The sequence below is a fragment of the Triplophysa rosa genome, linkage group LG14, assembly GCF_024868665.1.
Source record: "Triplophysa rosa linkage group LG14, Trosa_1v2, whole genome shotgun sequence".
Taxonomy (NCBI): Eukaryota; Metazoa; Chordata; class Actinopteri; order Cypriniformes; family Nemacheilidae; genus Triplophysa; species Triplophysa rosa.
The window spans coordinates 6,530,034-6,547,806 of NC_079903.1; positions in this window are offsets into that span (position 1 = coordinate 6,530,034).

Genomic DNA, 17,773 nt, shown 5'->3' on the forward strand with positions numbered 1-17,773 from the left:
ATCCTTTTCTCCTCTTTGGACTAGATTTACTGGCGCAGGCATTGTATTTAAAGGATGAATTTAAGGGATTATTTAAGGGTAATCACCCAAAGATTACAATTGTATCAACATTTTCCCCCATAATGTCGTTTAAAACCTGTACAGTATGACTCTTCTACTGTGGAACACAAAAGAAGATATTTTGAGAAATGTCTCTGTGGTTTTACAGTCTATGGGGTTCAGTGTTGTTTGGTTAACAACATTCTTCAAAATATCTTCTTTTGTGTTCTGCGGAAGGAAGAAAGTCATACAAGTTTGGAATGACATAAGAGTGAGTAAATAATGACAGAATTTTATTTCTTTGAGGGTGAACGATCCCTTTAACCCAAACATGACAATTCAGTAACGTAACTTTTTCCTTAATTGAAACAAAAACAAGAAATGTTACCATATAATAAACTAATGAGGCTATACCCAACATTTTTGTGTTCCACAGAGAAAAGGTCATTTATAATATATAACACCTATAAGAATCAAACTAATGTCATCCCTTACAGAACAGACACACGAAATTCACGTGCAAAAAACACGTGATCACATGTGAAATGTGTGTTTTTGGAACATTTTGGTGTGAATTCCATGTGAATTCCCACGTGAAACCCATGGGATAACATGTAAAAACCCATGAGATAACATATGCGACATGTCTCCACATGTGATCACATGTTCTTCACGTCACCACATGTTGCACATGTCATCCCATGGGTTTTTACATGTTATCCCATGGGTTTCACGTGGGAATTCACACCAAAATGTTCCAAAAACACACATTTCACATGTGATCACACGTGTTTTTTGCACATGTTATACACATGTTGTATACATGTGATCACATGCGAAAAACATGTAAAAACATGTGAAATTCGTGTGTCTTTTCTGTAAGGGATATATTCACCACACTATTAAAGTGATAGTTCACCCAAAAATGAAATTTCTGTCATTTACCTGTATACGTTTTTCTGTTCTGTTGAACACAAAGGAAGGTTTTTTATGTCAGTAACCAAACAGATCTCATCCCCCATTTACTGCCATATAGTAGAGAAAATAAATACCATGGGAGTCAATGGGGGATGAGATGTTTGGTTGCTAACATTCTTCCAAATATCTTCCTATGTGTTTATCAGAACAAAGAAATGTATACAGGTTTGGAACAATCCCAAGAATTTCATTTTTGGGTGAACTATCCCTTTAAAATCTTTGTGTCACTTTGTTGTCATAAGTACAAAAATAGGATGAATATCAGAACTAAGGAAAGCAGAAACAATGACCATGTGGAAGCTTACTTCTATACTGGAATGTTCCAAGACTGAATATTTGTCAGAAAAAGATAAACATTTGGGAAACTTTAGAGGAGGACTTAAATGAATTCATCGGGTATCGATTTGACTGCTAAAGTGGTTCCTTTAGGGAAGTCGGTGCATCCGAAGGCCGTGTTTGAAACACCTCAGGGTAGTTCACCTCAGTGTAAATCACTGACTAAAATCAATAACATTTCTAACCAACATGAAACATGACATCAATTGTACCAAATGTTTTTTTTTAGCTCAAATTGTGCTAAAAACAACTTTGCCAAGTGCCTCACAAGATACAGAGTCCCTCCCCAGAGAATCTCCAGTCTTTATTGATTGCTGATTGGCTCTTTTTACAAGAAGGCGGGGCTTCTTTTGATAGAGCAGCCTTATTCAATGTTGCATTCCCCCCATTCATATTTACACCAGTCACGTATCTTAATATCTATTAACTTTGTATGTGAAAGCTGTTTGGGACTTGGAGGGGTTTAAAAACCTTGGTGACATCACCTAATGATAAACTTCATGTATAAATTTACAACATGTATGAACTTGTATACAACAGAGTCAGTTTTGATTTCCTGTGGACTTCTTTAGATCCAAAATACTAGATGTAGAAAATGACTCCAGGGTCAAGCTTTCCAAAACAAGAGCTTTGAAAGTCACCATGTCATTTGTGTTGCCATCTTAGTAGCAGTCTGGACCAGTGTGGTGTATACGATGGAAGTCAGTCTGCTGGCTAGAGATGCTGAACCGACTCGTCCCGACCCTCCATATGGAGCGAGTTATGGGTTTCTGAAAAAGCAGTCAGCCCCGAAAATACACGAGCTCTGCCAAGAGCAAGCGTAACTAGCACATTCATCAACTCCATTGGAGAGAGAAAGAGATGAAAAAAGAAGCAGATCTAGTGAAGAGAGATGAGGCATGTCTGACTGCCGTCCTCATTTGACTCCCTGCTGGTGTGATGATCGCCCGCCTGGGTAGCAAACAAGTGCGCAACGAAATAAGTGACACTACAGACAGAGGTGGGTAGAGTAGCCAAAATCTTTACTCAAGTAAAAATACAAGTAACTAGAGAAATTGTTACTCAAGTAAAAGTAAAAGTCACTATTTTAAAATTTACTTGAGTAAAAGTACAAAAGGAAGCAATGAAAAAACTACTCAAGTAGCTAGTTACTTAGTTACTTTGTATCTGATTATATAGGCCTACTACATCAAATTAATATTAACGCCAATATTTTAATATTACATTTTAATCAATATTTTTAATTATCATAAGCAGATATCTTTGCAATATACTAGAGAGACTAAAGAATAGACAAACACAGAAGAGACAAGCATTTCTGTAAATTTCATCTAGTCCTGATGTCAATGTAGTTTACACAACTTATTTAGAATAATAGACCATGTCAAACTAAAGCATGAACTAAACTCAGAGCATTTCCTAAGATGATCTAGAACATCTGCAGTGCTCTCTTAAATGAAATACACATTTTTGAACAAAGCTCATGTTTTCTCGTGTTGTGTCACGTGTGTGTTGTGAAACGCTCTTACTTGTAAACAAACAGTAAACAGTGAACCACACGCCCATCAACAAGTTTTCTTCCTTCTGTTCTTCAAATGTATATTTCTGCAAGCCCACGTCTCTGTGTCTGACAGGTAACGCGCATGTTGCTGTGTCTGACGAACAGGTCGCGCGGGTGCGCGCATATGGCGGGCATTTATCATTGCTGGCAAACAATATGACACATTTGCAGTTTTGATTGTATAGATATAGATTAATATCCACTTCATCCAACGCTCTTTGTGTTCTGCGTGTTCTTAAGTTTCGCGCTACGAGGAGTGAGTAATCCTGCTTCAGATGATTCAGATCGTGCTGCGAACTGAACAAATCATTTGAACTGATTCATTAGCCTATTCAAATGGTTTTGCCCATTGTTCAATTAATGCTTTCAAAAGAATCGACTCAAAAGAATCGATCACTCGGGAATGCCCGTAAAAAGAGACGACGACCTTGAAATAAACAACGCGTTTTAAAAAGCATATTTTAAAATGAAGGAACGAAGGAACGTCACGCAATGTAAGTTATGTAACGAAGTAAAAGTACAGATTTTCTATTAGAAATTTACTCAAGTAAGAGTAAAAGTACACACTTTTAATTTTACTTAAAAAGTACATTTTTTCCTAAATGTTACTCAAGTAAATGTAACGAAGTAAATGTAGCGCGTTACTACCCACCTCTGACTACAGAGAACCGGAAGTGACACGTTTGAAAATCTGAGATTTGACTGATTTGTGGATGACAAGTATATTTAGAACCGTGTAACAGCTAAAGTATAAAAGTATAATTCGCTCTTGTTTCTTAAAAGTTGAAAACACACTATGTAAATAATCTCATTATTAGGCATATTTTTCTGTAAATAAAGTATTTGTAAAGCATGTGTTATTAGTTTTAGTTTTAAAATAACAGACCTTGGAACATCACAAATGGCCAATCAGAATTAAGTATTGCAAAACGCCGTGTAATAACATGCAGTATAACACAAAAATGCTTTCTTGTACTTTTTGGATATTGAGAGTATAATTCACGTTTGTTTGAAAAGAACTCAGACATTCGTACGATATTTATTTTTGTGCTTCACTAGTAGATAACAGCCAGAAGGTGAGCTATTCCTTTAAAGTATACAAGAAAGCAGTTTTGCAGGAAACTGTTCCAAATTACCTCCCACTTTTTCGTTCACCTTAGGGGGGTATTTGACAAAGATAGAGCTGTACAGAATGAGATGTCTTAGTATCACACATCACAAAGCTAGTCATCATTTTAGCACTGCTTGACTGAGTTACTGTGTGGTCTTAACTGCCTGTCATTACATCAGATGAAAGTCACGCTATAAAGCAACAAATAGCCTTAAGAGTACATTCAATCTAATTGAGTTAATGGTTTGAGAGAGTGTACGAAGGTGCGAATAAATTACTAAAAATCGTGATAGCAAAAGCATGACCTTCAATCTTTCACAATGTACCTAGACGAATCCGCCTATACTAAAACTTAACTCCCCAAAACGTATCCTTCGATGCAATTCTGAAACTGTATTATGAAACTAGTATCATTTATCCAGTCAGGAAATGTACTATTATTTCACGACACCAGGTTACAACTTTACGCGCGGTCATTCCGAGTTATAATCTGCGCCTACTGCGGTACATTCTCTTATGTTGACCACTTTATGACCTGAACCCACAATCACTGTAATGGACATTTGTCTTACTTAAAATTATTTGTTACGTTCATGTCTGTTTACTACGTACTATTTTGGTTTACTGTTACCTAACGTCATATCGTTGCAATGTAAGAACCATTACTCGGATGTACTATTAAAACATCTGAAGACACTTTATGCCGTATATAACTTTACAAGAGTGTCTAAACAGTCTTTCACGCATCATAAGAAAAGATGATTGAGCTGGAACTGGTAAGGTAAATCCGCATCTCCTAACACTGTAATACCCACTCAAACCGAATACAGCAGTGTAGGGGTATTTGCGACATGAACGCGTTTGACCAACACAGACTAGACATTGACCAACAGGCTGACTTACATCACAGATCATTACAACGTAATACTGAAAGGCGGAATACACAGATGATCGAACAACTTTGAGGTCATCAAGTAGAACTGCTTATATACAATAATAGTTTCAATATGATACTTGCGACACTAAAAAATAGCTAATTGGGAATGATAAATTCACTTAACCATGCAAGCGCCAAACTATCTCAATTAATACATATCTTATTTACCGTAGTCTACTTAGATGCCTATGACAATATACTTATAAAGGTACGACACTAGTTTTGGTTAAAAAATAGTGTTCAACTACAACTGTAATATAAGCAAGGTTTAGTTCCAAAAACTTATCAATATGCTAAAATTGAAAACTTATAAAAATAATTGGTCAATATACTGAAAATTAAGCAGTATAATTAAACAAAATAAAATAAAACTAAAATGAAAATGTATTAATCTTATATAGCAACATTAAAAATAAACCAATAAATTATAAAATGACAAAAGCATATACCAAAATTGCTAAAACTTTAACTAAAATTAACACAAAAACTAAAAATAAAAGCTAATTTAAAATACAAATAAAACTAAAAGCAAAATTATAATAACTCTGCTACACTGTAAAATCACTCTTTACTGTTTCCATATGGTAATAATAATAATATTTTTTGCATTGATTACATTCTGCATTGATTATGAGGTTAATACAAAATTATTAGTAGTGTTTGCTACGACAAACATCACTATTACTTCTCTCATACTTGTGGTTAGAGGTTTGAAGAATGATAGTAAACTTGGGTGCATAACTCTTCCCCTGCTGTTGTGCTGCTGGTGTGCTATTACTTTTTACGTAATCAGGCTTTTTGCCTAAAGGTCCATAAAACAAGTGAAAAAAATCTCAAACCATATCTAGAGATCAGGGGCCTCATGTATAAAACGCTGTGTAGAAAGAACCGCCCTATATTTAATAAATATGAACGTTCCTGCATGCTTTATAAATGAGGCCCCATATTATAGAGATCGGGGGCTGGGACCATTTGTCAATAAGCAATAACACACAACACCCTAGCAACACCCTAGCAACCAACCCCAACACTTTGATACAACTGCAGCAAATTTAGCATATTCTCTTAAAAACAAAGATGCTAAACCCTATGCCATTGAAGAAGCAAGTATGGCTGTATGATTCCAATAACCTTAAAAATCTCCAGAACCTTTCAGTTTTTCATAGTGGTTATTTTTCTGATAATAAAAAGGTCAGAAAGAAGTGGACAGTTCCCCCTCATGTCATTCAAACTCTTTATATGACTCTTTCTTCAGTGGAACACAAAAGAAGATATTTTGAGAAATGACATGAGGCTGACTAAATGATGAAAGAATTTTCATTTTTCGTGAACTATCCCTTGGAGAATCTTTGCCTAGTTGGTTCTTTGGGGAACCAGAAATGGTACTGTAAAAACAGTTTTGTGTTCAGTTAAGGACAACACATTAATCTGCTGTCCTTATCTGAACACATCACTGTGTTATTTCTTGGGACAACACATATTGTGTTACTTTCATTTATTTCACACAAAATATGTTAAATAACACAATGTGTTAAATAGAATAACAAAAACAATGTGTTAACATTAACACATCATTTTTAAGAGTCAGGATCCAGGAACGCTTTAGTTTTATGTGTGTGTCGTGGTGTGGCACAATTATTCACTTCTCTAATGGGAAGTAAATAAGTCTCATGGCTGATTATAACATGGTATTTTTGAAGTGCCACAACACTAACATAATCAATTTCCTCTTTTCAAGTGTGGTTAGGAGACTCCTGTCAAAGTTCCAGACAGCACCTCATGTTACAACAACCAAACTAATATGAGCAAAGATGTTATTAACTGCACTACCGAAATTACAATACAACAAGATAAAATAGAGGATAAAAATAGAGAAGCTGCGTGTGAGGAATCACACTATTGCAGGTGCCCATATGTTTCATCACTTTGAAATGACGCAGCATTATCTGAGAAAGACCATTTCTACAGAAGTTCATGGAGTTTACACAGGGGAAGTGAAAGAAATTGGGCCCCATATTAACCAGTAAAACACAACACAAATACTCTACAGATTGATCAGTTGTACCAAAACCTGTAAACTAATAAATTAAAAATCATGGGCAGAGCTAGCGGGGGGTCTGGCCCCCCTAACATTTTATACATTGACGTCACGTTTTTACTCAGACACGCCCCCTCGGTCCATGGCAAAACATTGGAAAAGACTTCTTTTAATAGTAAACAGCCAAACAAGATTTAACCAAGCTATTATCTGCTGAAATTAAAAGCAGCTGGACTCAAATGTGATCCTTATGACCAGGGCCGGCCCAGCCTCTGTTGGTGCCCTAGGCAAGATTTATGATTGCGCCCTCCTATACAAAATAAATAAATGAATATATAAAGATGATTTTTTTTAAAGCAAAATTCATATTTATTTTAATATAAAATGAATTGTGATTAACATAAATAGGAAGTAAATAAATAACAACTACAAATATTTGTAATAAAAATGTTTCTAATTACCTTCTCATTGTTTGAAAATAATGTTGCAAATAAAATAAAACAAATTGTTTTATCAATAATAGGTTACTGTATTTGAATTTTAGAGCTCATAAAATTAATATTTGATTGTTATTATTATTTAGATAAGGGTTAATGAGAAATTGTTTTTATACATTTTGTAAACCTCTGCGCAAATGCTGTTTTTGATTTTCTTAAATAAATGGCACATGCTAAAATAGTGCCACACACTTTTCAGTTCACTTAGTTGAAAGCAGTAAAATACAGCACGCATCAGTGTTACCAGTAAAGTGGTTCTAAATAAGCAATTGTAACTTATAATTTGCACCTTCATATTTTAAATTTTTTTGTTTCCTACCTTTTCACATCTGATATGTTTTTTTTTTATTTTAACTCACCTTTGTATAAAAGTTTTGTATAAATGGTTTGTGTTTGCACATGTGGCTGACATGTGTAACCGATCCTACCTGAACCTGCTCCGAGCGGGGTTCGAACTTCTAACCAGTGAGAAGTACAAAATGGGCCACGCGTATTCTAACCACGAGGCCACAGACACTAATAGGGTTTTCCCATGCGAATAAAGTTATTTGTGCGAGTAAATTGCATACAAAGTCAATGCAAAGAAATAGACAAAACTCGCGGCAGGCGATGTGAATGACGCGAAACGGGCTGCGAACGTGCTTAAATCGCGAAAAATTTGCCTTGCGCGAAAATAACGAACTATTAATTTCCCGTGAGTAATAAACAGCAAGGAACGTGATTCATCGCGTTTGGTCTGAACACAACATAATGTAATTTGTAGTCTGGTAGTGAGATTAGCTGCAGATCACACTAGGTGACATAATTAATAACGCGTTAAGATGATGAATTAGGGATCGGCGACGCTCCTAGCACTTGCCTACTCCGCCTATTCCCAGGACCGGCCCTGCTTATGACTTACCTGTGACTTAGTGATGGGAAGTTCGGATCATTTTACTGACTCGGACCTTTGAGTCTCGTTCAGCAAAATGAACGAATCTTTTTTCGAGTCATATCGTTCATTTCGTTCATTTTAGCAAAATATAATTAAAATGTTACATGTTACTTTCCTAACACATCTACTACTTATGCAAATGTTGATCACATTACAAACAATACAAAACTATAATGCTACAAGAAACAGAAAAGATTCATTCATTGTTTACCCGGGTCTTTAGTCTATGATTAGCTCACCACACCTCTTATCTGACAAGTCTTCGGGTTTGACTCGTTTGTTCATCACGTGACAGCTTTGTAAGCTAAACCAATGCAGTCAGAGCCGGAAAGGGACTTGATTAGTTCACCTTCCTAGTCTTTGGGTTTGAGTCGTTCGTTCATCACGTGACAGCCCCGTACTCTTAACCAATGCAGTCAGAGCCGGAAAGAGAATTGATTAGTTCACCTCCCAAGTCTTCGGGTTTGAGTCGTTCATTCTTTTGTCACGTGACGTGACAGCTTTGGACAGAGAAATTAGTTAATTTACTAATTCCAGTACAGGACCCATAGAATGTTGCGCAATGCGCATGCGTGACTGAATGAATTACTCCCCGAGACGACTCGTTCTTCCCGAGTCACATTAAATATTTGTTCAAAATGAACGAATCGTTCAAGAATGACCCATCAGTACTGTGACTATGGTCTAATGAAATGTTGCATGGAAACACGTTTTCTGAGCTCATTTTGATGCCAGAGAAACACACAAAGCCTGAAAAAACATTTATTAATTAGAGTAACACAGTATGTGATTCAATAAACTGACTGTTTAATTTACATTGCTGCGAAATATTTACATTGCTGTTCTAAATGTTTTACAATTATGTATGTGTTAACATTTATGTTTATTACGAAATACATCTGCGTGTTAAAAAAGTCTAATTTGGAGGTAAAAATTCACCAAATTTTACAAGACTGTAACGTTTATACAATGTCACTTTACACTAGTTCTGTTAAACAATTTAAATGCAACAACCAAATGCATTACAAAATGAATATTAACAGTATCTATTATTTGCTTTCCCATTGTCTATTTTGGATGAAAATCAAGGTAAAAATCCCCTTTAGAAACTTTGAGGTTCTTTTGAGGTTTTCCGGTTTGTTGTGTTGTTCCGGAAAGCCAAATGTGGTGTCGCCTGCGGATAAACATATCGCATATATACACGGCATAAAACATATTTTCTTACCAAGTATTTTGTTCTTGTTTTACAGTACAAATTCTTAAGTCAAAGTGCATTTTCTTGATTAGCAAATGACTTAAGAAAATAAGTTTTGTTTTTAGACAAAAATATCAAATTTAAGTGAATTTGTATTTAAAACATGCATCTACCAGCGTGGCAAGAAAAGTAATATTGAATTCAGTACTTAATAAAAACGTAAAACTTAATTCAGGGTTTTGTTCTTACCCTATTTGTATTTTGCTTGTTTTAAGCATAAATTCACCTAAATTTGACATTTTTCTTGGGTTATTTTACTCATCAAAAATTTTTGTACTGGAAACAAGACGAAAATACTTGGTAAGAAATGAATTTTTGCTGTGTACTGAGCTGCGACGCAACTGTGAATCAACTAGCTCAAACAGTGTGGACACCAGTATAACGACCGTGGTTAAGATGTAGACGCTCGACCCATGCTGCTTCCCAAAAGCATGGTTAGCCAACTATGGTCGCAAGTTCCGTCGTTCCAGCATAGTGCAACGATTTAAGTGTTTCCCGAAACCATCGTTCCAACGATCAATCGCAAGCATCATCGCAAAGTTGCGTGGTTGGAACTACAGGTCTAGAGCTCTGGTTAGAGGCATAGTTCCTTGATATTATGACATGTAGACTTACATGCATCATGCTTTTAAGCAAAGTAAACAACATGGAGTGCATTCTATACCCATCATTCTAAATACATACAAATTCAATTTGACATCTTTTAGTTTGTAAAAAAAATAGAAGCGCTGTTTTTTTTTTAAAGTGATCCAACGTGCTCTAGGACCCTGGGGAATCCCTGGGTGGAAACTTACGAATGAGTTCTCAACAGAGAGCAAAAATATGATAGCGAAAACAGTTTTAAGATGCAGCGTACGTTATTTACAGCAATAATATGACATTGCATCGTTCTGAACAGATTAATTAGAAGACGGTTTTAGTCCACCACCTATGTAACGTCATCAACTACAGTATATAGTTGAACCAAGGTGGTTCAAACGACAGATGAGCGACAAAGTTACTATGTTTTCGGGAAACAGTCGTGAGTAGCTAGTTAGTTTCTCAAACGATGCATTGTACTATGGTGGTTAACCAGCGAGTTACGTTGTTGTTAGGGAAACGCACCCCTGGGCCCCCCCTAGCTCAAATGTCTAGCTACGCCTATGCTCACGGTTGCGTTTTAATATGGCGGCGAGCTGCACATGATTAGGAGATAGAAGGGGAAATGTGTTCGACATGAGTGAAAATGACCCATCAGCCGTGCCGGTCTTGTGACTCTATTTTTAAGCAAAACACATTGGCACGCTCACACTGCCCGTACTGCCGAGCCTCTCGATGTGGCGTGAGTCATCTACATCTGTTTGCCACAGTTTTTTTTACTATCCCTTTAATGCATTCTTGGATTTTATAGATATTATAATAAATGTAGGTTTTGGAGTCAATGTCATGAGTATGGACCCAAAATTAACCAACAGCTATTTCAATGAATGATAAACATTTATTATATTGGCTCTCAGCCACGTTGCTGTATAGATTTTGTCATCGACTAATGAAAAACCATAGTGGTTGAGTAAGAGTATGACACAAATAATTAAAGATCAAGTTACAAATATGAGCCTTACTTACTGTATGTCGAAATTTCAATTTAAATGTCCCAGATGATGAAAAGTCTATTAAAACTTGACCCATATTCATCAGGATCTCCTCTTCTTGACATTACTTCCTGTTTTATGGTTTTTGTCACAAGACCACAAAATGGCTTTCCGCATAATGGGTACACCACACATTACCATACATTAGATTTATAAATGACATACCATATTATCCATCCACATTGTCTGCTTTTTAATGATGCTTTTTTCTTATGGCAGTCCAACATAATCTCAAAGCAGTTTTTAACTATTTTATGAGATGGCTAATTCGTGTAAAAGTTTAGTATGATTTCACGCCAGTGATGGTTATGTTTTGGGGAGGGGCTTTAGTATTGTTTTTTTCAACTAACTATGCATTTTTGTATGATTCACATTGTACGAATTAATACAAATAAGCCACCTTGTAGAATAGTTATGAATTCCCATGACATCAGTCTGCCCAGCCACATCACCTTGACAATTTGCATTTTATCCACCACAAAAACATTATTACAATCATTTTTAGGTCAAATATTGAAATCCTCAAAACATACGAATCATTGTCCGTCTACATCTAAATTGATATTTAAAATGTTATAAATCTATGCCTGGTTACATTAAAACCCTTAAATGTGGGTTTTCTTTAAGAGCGCTGCAACAAACGTCCGTCACTGTTATTTAAACGTTTATAAGCATTCTGCAACAGTTTTTATCAAATGGTTGCTATAAGTTTAAGAGGCAATGCACATTAATAAACATTTCGAAATGAGCCTAAAATGTTAAAAAGTCACCCTAAAACAAACCAGAGCAGAGCATCAAGAATGTTGTAACCAAATAACTGTGGTACGCATTAACTTCTATTGTATGGACACAAAACCAAAGCAAGTGAATGTGTACTGCTGCTGTTTGCAACATTCTTCACTGAAAATAATGATTTTTGCTGCTTTTCCAATTTGATTAATTTAAATAAGTTAAATCAACGCAATTTGTGTAAAATTTGGTCACAACATGATTTTTTCATGTTCAGTTATGTAACTTAATCCATTCATGTTGTCACTACATAAATGATTAGTGTAGTGTTAACATAACTGTTACAAATAGTAAGAGGATTTATATTTCCCAGTATGCATTGCGAAAGACTGCATTTTAAGAGTTATTTTCTTAATTAAGTGTTGTTTTATGTGTTTTTCAGTAAAGAAAATCACTTGTTAGTGTTTAATGTTCATTTATCTTTGAGATTTAGAGGAGTGATTCATATTTTTCCGTTTTGTGGTTACCATTGTTCAGAAAAGCATTTTTAAATTTGAATTTCTGTTAAGCTCTGTTAACTTAATATCTTGTTAGAGATCAAAGAAAATTGTATGTCATATCAAGTTAAAACATTTAGGTTGAGAACTTTACTGAAACATTAACATATAATAATCATGTGTTTCCAAACATAAATTTGGAAACTTGAACAATGAAATTATGCAGAGTAAACATAACTTTATTATGTGCAACCGATGTACATACAGTAACTGTGTCGTGTTAATCCAACAGATTTTTTTTTCAGTGTTCAAAATATCCTCTTTCATGTTGTGCAGAAGAAAGAAAATCATACAGATTTGAAATGACAAGAGGGTGAGTAAATAATGACAGAATTTTCGAGTGAACTTTTATCCTTTAAAGGGTAAATACATCAATATTGTTTTTAAGGGTTTTCATGCAACTGGGCACTGAACACAAAAAACAAGCCTCACGACAGTGACCCCCTTAAACTGAAAAACAACCGAAAAATATGCAAACATGAGTAAATGCATTAAAAAATCAACAATAGCTATCATATATCAAATGTCAGAAAGTCAAATAAACACAAAGTAATTGTACATTAAACAACCGAAGCAGATGATGCGAACATTCATTTCCCATCTGGAGAGTCTGCCATGTTTTAGCGCTGATGTTTATGAGCATATTCAAACACACCTGTAAATCTGTATCAATGGCAGAGCCCATGGTCACACACGTCCAACAGCCTATGAGAGCAGTCCAAAGTCATGCACATATTAATGGGTGTAATAATGTCTGTTCTGCCCGCTGACCTCCAGTGTTTGTTTTGCTATTAATCGGGAACACATGGCGTTACCTGAACCCTCTTTTCACACTTCAACATGCCACGTGGGTGGCAAAAAATGGAAAACAACACCCCGTTCCGCAAAAACAAGCGTGTGTGTGTGCGAGCGTTTCCTTCCCCTGCTTTGTTGCTTTACTCCGGCATGTGCTCCATTCAGTAATGGAGAGCCACGCTCGCGAAATGCAATAACAACTGACCAATAACAGGCATGTTTGGTAATAACAAATTTATTTGCCGCACTGTAAAGAATATAACTTTCAACGCATCGTTTGTGTTCTCATGAAAGGCTTTGTTGACAGCCAAACACGTTATTTGCAGTTGCCCATTAATGTTAAATAATTGCATTCTGCCAATTCTGAAAACTACCAGATGAACTTCAGCAACTGTTGTTAATTAACATTCACATTGGATGGTTCTTGTGTTTTTGTGTAGACACAGCGCAGAAGAAACAGAAGGAAGGGATCTCGAAATGTTATTAGTCACACTATTTTATTTTGAACACCAGTCCGTAGTAGTAGTCAAATATCACAAGTATCACAAGTACCGCGAGAGCAGACTGCTCCGTATGCTTTTGAATCGCCCTCTATAATGTGATATGTCAAGCAATCTGCTCAGATCCACATTAAGTTGTTGAACGCGTCTATTTCTAACTAGTAACTATGCTATAAGAGATAAGTAATCACTATATTTATGTGTACCTTAATGACATCTACAGGTTTGGATCTATAGTTTAAAAACAGACTAGAGAGGCGTAGACAACTAATGCATAAGAAAGAGAGAGATGGAGAGAGAGAGAGAGAGAGAGAGAGCACACAGGGCCGAACAATTAATCCTGGAGAAATATGTTATGTTGGCTCTATGTCGGCCCATCTGCTGTGAGTCTGCCTTTTCAGCAGATTTCTGGAGTGAAGGGAAATAAGCTTTGAGTCTTTATGAGTCGACCACCACTGAGACACACACATACAGGTGCTCTTCAACACAAGAAGAACTGGACCAGCACTAAACCAGACCTGACCCATCACTTACAACCATCTTAAGCAAATCTTTTACTGATGCAACATCACGACCCAGTGCAAACACATCATTGTTTGACTCTGCAGGTGACTACACTGTAAAAAAATCCAGTAAAAAAACGGATAAAGAACTGGCAGAAAATTACCAGTACATTTTCCCTTTATTTTACTGACATTACTGACATTTAAAGGGGTCATATGGCACGAATAGTTGTTTTTCTGTGTCTTTGGTGTGTTATAAGTTGCCCATGCATGTATTATACACGTAAAATTGCAAAAATTTAAGTGTCGGAACAAAAGATGCATTCTATCTAAAAGCGAATGCTCACCCAGACCTGCCTGAAACTCCTCGTGTAACCACACCCCCACAAATCTACGTCAGTTCGTGGTATGATTTGACTAAGTCCGCCCAAATGTATACGCAAGTAAGGTGGGCGTACCTGTCAGTACAATTGCTTTGGAACCTGATGTTCCAAATATGGTAAGAGGTGTTACATTTTGGCCACACGCTTGCAGTATTCGACCAATCACTACACACTGGTTAACTGGCCAATCATAGCACACCTCGATTTTCAGAGCGATGAGCTTTGTAAAAAATCCACGCTTTTCAGAGAGGCGGGGCAAAGAGGAGATACAAACATGCACGGTATGTGGAAGATACAGCGTTTTTGAAGCTTAAATCGTGCATACACATTGCATTACATCTAAAACAAACGACAGTATTCATTTTAGCCGTGTCATATGACCCCTTTAAGTTAATGCTAAAATGTAAAATACATGTAAAACAACTGTAAAAATGAATACAGAAAATTCCATCATATTAATACAGTATATTGTGCCCAGTTTTGACGGATTGTTTTAGTGTACAATACCATACTTGAGGATACTTTCTTTTTGTATGACTTGAAATGTAAAAATGTTTTAGAAACATACTGTGGGCAACCTAGACAGGTTTTTTTAGACTTTTCATGAGGAAGGCACAGTGCTTAAGTGGGAAAAAAGTTTCTGGTACTCTCTTGTGCATGTTGATATATGCAAATTATTACCACATTTGAAATGTCTACAACAAACAGTATTTGGAGATATTGCTGGTACAAAATATTTATTTACTAAAGGAAGCATTTGCAAAACACCTGATTTAATAATGTTACTGTAAGTACACATTTGACCCCAAAAATATCATTGTTTCAGTCATTTCATTACCTGCTGTGATAATAGTTCTGCAGTCTATTGAATTCTTCTGTTAATTAAATCCACCACACACTGTCAGGTCCCGGGTCTGAGCACTTGTTTGTTTTGTTCTTTGTCAATCACGTGGTGTGGTCTGACAGCTCACCATGTGCTCGGTCTCTGCGTCTGTCACCCCGCCCCCTTGTTTCGCCATTACCTGCTCATTATTGTTTCACACTCCTCACCTGGTGTCACTTTGGTTTCTCTCTCTCCTCTCTTGGTTGCTCATTACTCATTGATTTATTTCTCTACTTCAACCCCGAGTCATTCTTTGTCCAGTGTCGGATCGTTAATGTTGGTTTCGTGTCAACCATCCGGTCTTGCTTCTAGGATTGGAACTTTATATTAATCACTCTTTTTGTCTAGGCGCCAGTGCTTTTGTTGTGCACGGTGTCTACCTCTTCCCTGCCTGCAGTGTTGGCTCTTCTGCCCGTCAGCAAACCCCTGGTTGGTCGAGTGGCTTTCTCTCTGTGGAGGCTTTCTCTCTGTGGAGGCTTTCTCTCTGTGGAGGCTTTCTCTCTGTGGAGGCTTCCCTCTGGCGGATCTACGGCTCAGCCCCAGATGGATTATCTACTCCCTCTTGGATCCTGTTTGGGGATATTCATCCAGCGTCCTGTCTAGTTGATACTCATCCCATGCCCTGTCTTGTGGAGGCTCAACCAGTGCCTCACGCAGTGGAATTTCTGCCTCGGATTCTCACCGGTGGAATATGGTTTTGGAACTCAGTCTTATGGACTAATACCCCTGGACACTTACCTTGGAAGATATTGCTCGAACCCTGCCTTGTGGAACAACTTACTTACTTGTATTTTGGCCATTTGCATTATAGGGCCTTTTCAACCTTATGAACAAGGGTATCTTATCCCTCGTTGGGAAAGAACAATTTTTTGATCCTCCTGGAATTACCTCTTGCCTTTTTTTTTTTGTCTACCTCCCGTTCACAACGGCCTAGCGCTCGAGCCTCTTGCCCCTTGACTTTCCATTACCCAAACTGCCTGATTACCCGCCACTTCGGCGGTCTGGTCCTGAATATTTGTACCTGCCTGCATTTTTACTCAGAGTAATCCCTGACAGAACAATCCGACCAAGGCATGGAGTCAGCAGGATTGGATCCTCTGCTCTGCCCTCGCCCAACAAGGGGTTTCACTGGGGCAACAGACCACTCGATTGAACGCCACTGTCTAGGAGATCGGAACTCTCCATGCCCGAGTTGCAGAACTAGTCGCTCGAGTTGAGGATCTTCAGTTGATGCCCACCCGGGAACCAGAATCCCATGCAAACAATCCACCCATGTTTTCCGGTGATACCAATTCTTGTCGAGCTTTTCTCTCTACAACCCGCCGTTATAACTCCGAGGCAACCAAGGTGGCGTACGTCCTATCACTCCTCTCTGGCTCAGCTCAGGATTGGGGAATATCCGTCCGGGATGCCAAGGCTCCTTGTTGCAATGCATTTGAGGACTTCTGCAAGGAGATGATTAACCTATTCGACCAGACAGCTCAGGGGGACGAAGCAGCCGCCCAGCTCGCTCGACTTACCCAGAAAGGGGGTTCGGTCACGGAATATGCCATCCACCTAAAGACCCTTGCGGCATCGTCTGACTGGAATCCGAGTGCTATTCTTGCCCGTTTCCTCGACGGGCTGAGCCTCAACCTCGCGGATGAATTGGCTTGACCTTTCCAGGGATCTTAACGCTCTCATCAGCCTCACAGTACGGGTAGAAAGCCGCCTGGGCACGTCGCTACCAACGCCACCCTCACCAACCCTTTTCGACACACCCATCCCAAGATTGTTGCCAACACTGCATCCTCCACACCCCCACTGGATCATTCCGAACCCATGCAACTGGGGCACCTCCGTCTCACACCTCAGGAGAAACAGCTTGGCCCAAGGGTTATGTCTCTACTGTGGCAAGGCAGGCCACTTTGCTGTCCATTGTCCACTAAAAGCCGAGGCCCACCAGTAGGACGGAGAGTTCTGGTGGACGCTATCTCTCCTACAAACTCTCCTTCGGGTCGTGCCCAGATTTCCTTCAAGATACAGTTCCAGGGGGTCACTCAAGGTGGTCAAGCCCTCCTTGACTCAGGGGCGGAGGGCAATTTCATTGATGCCACCACTGCCCGC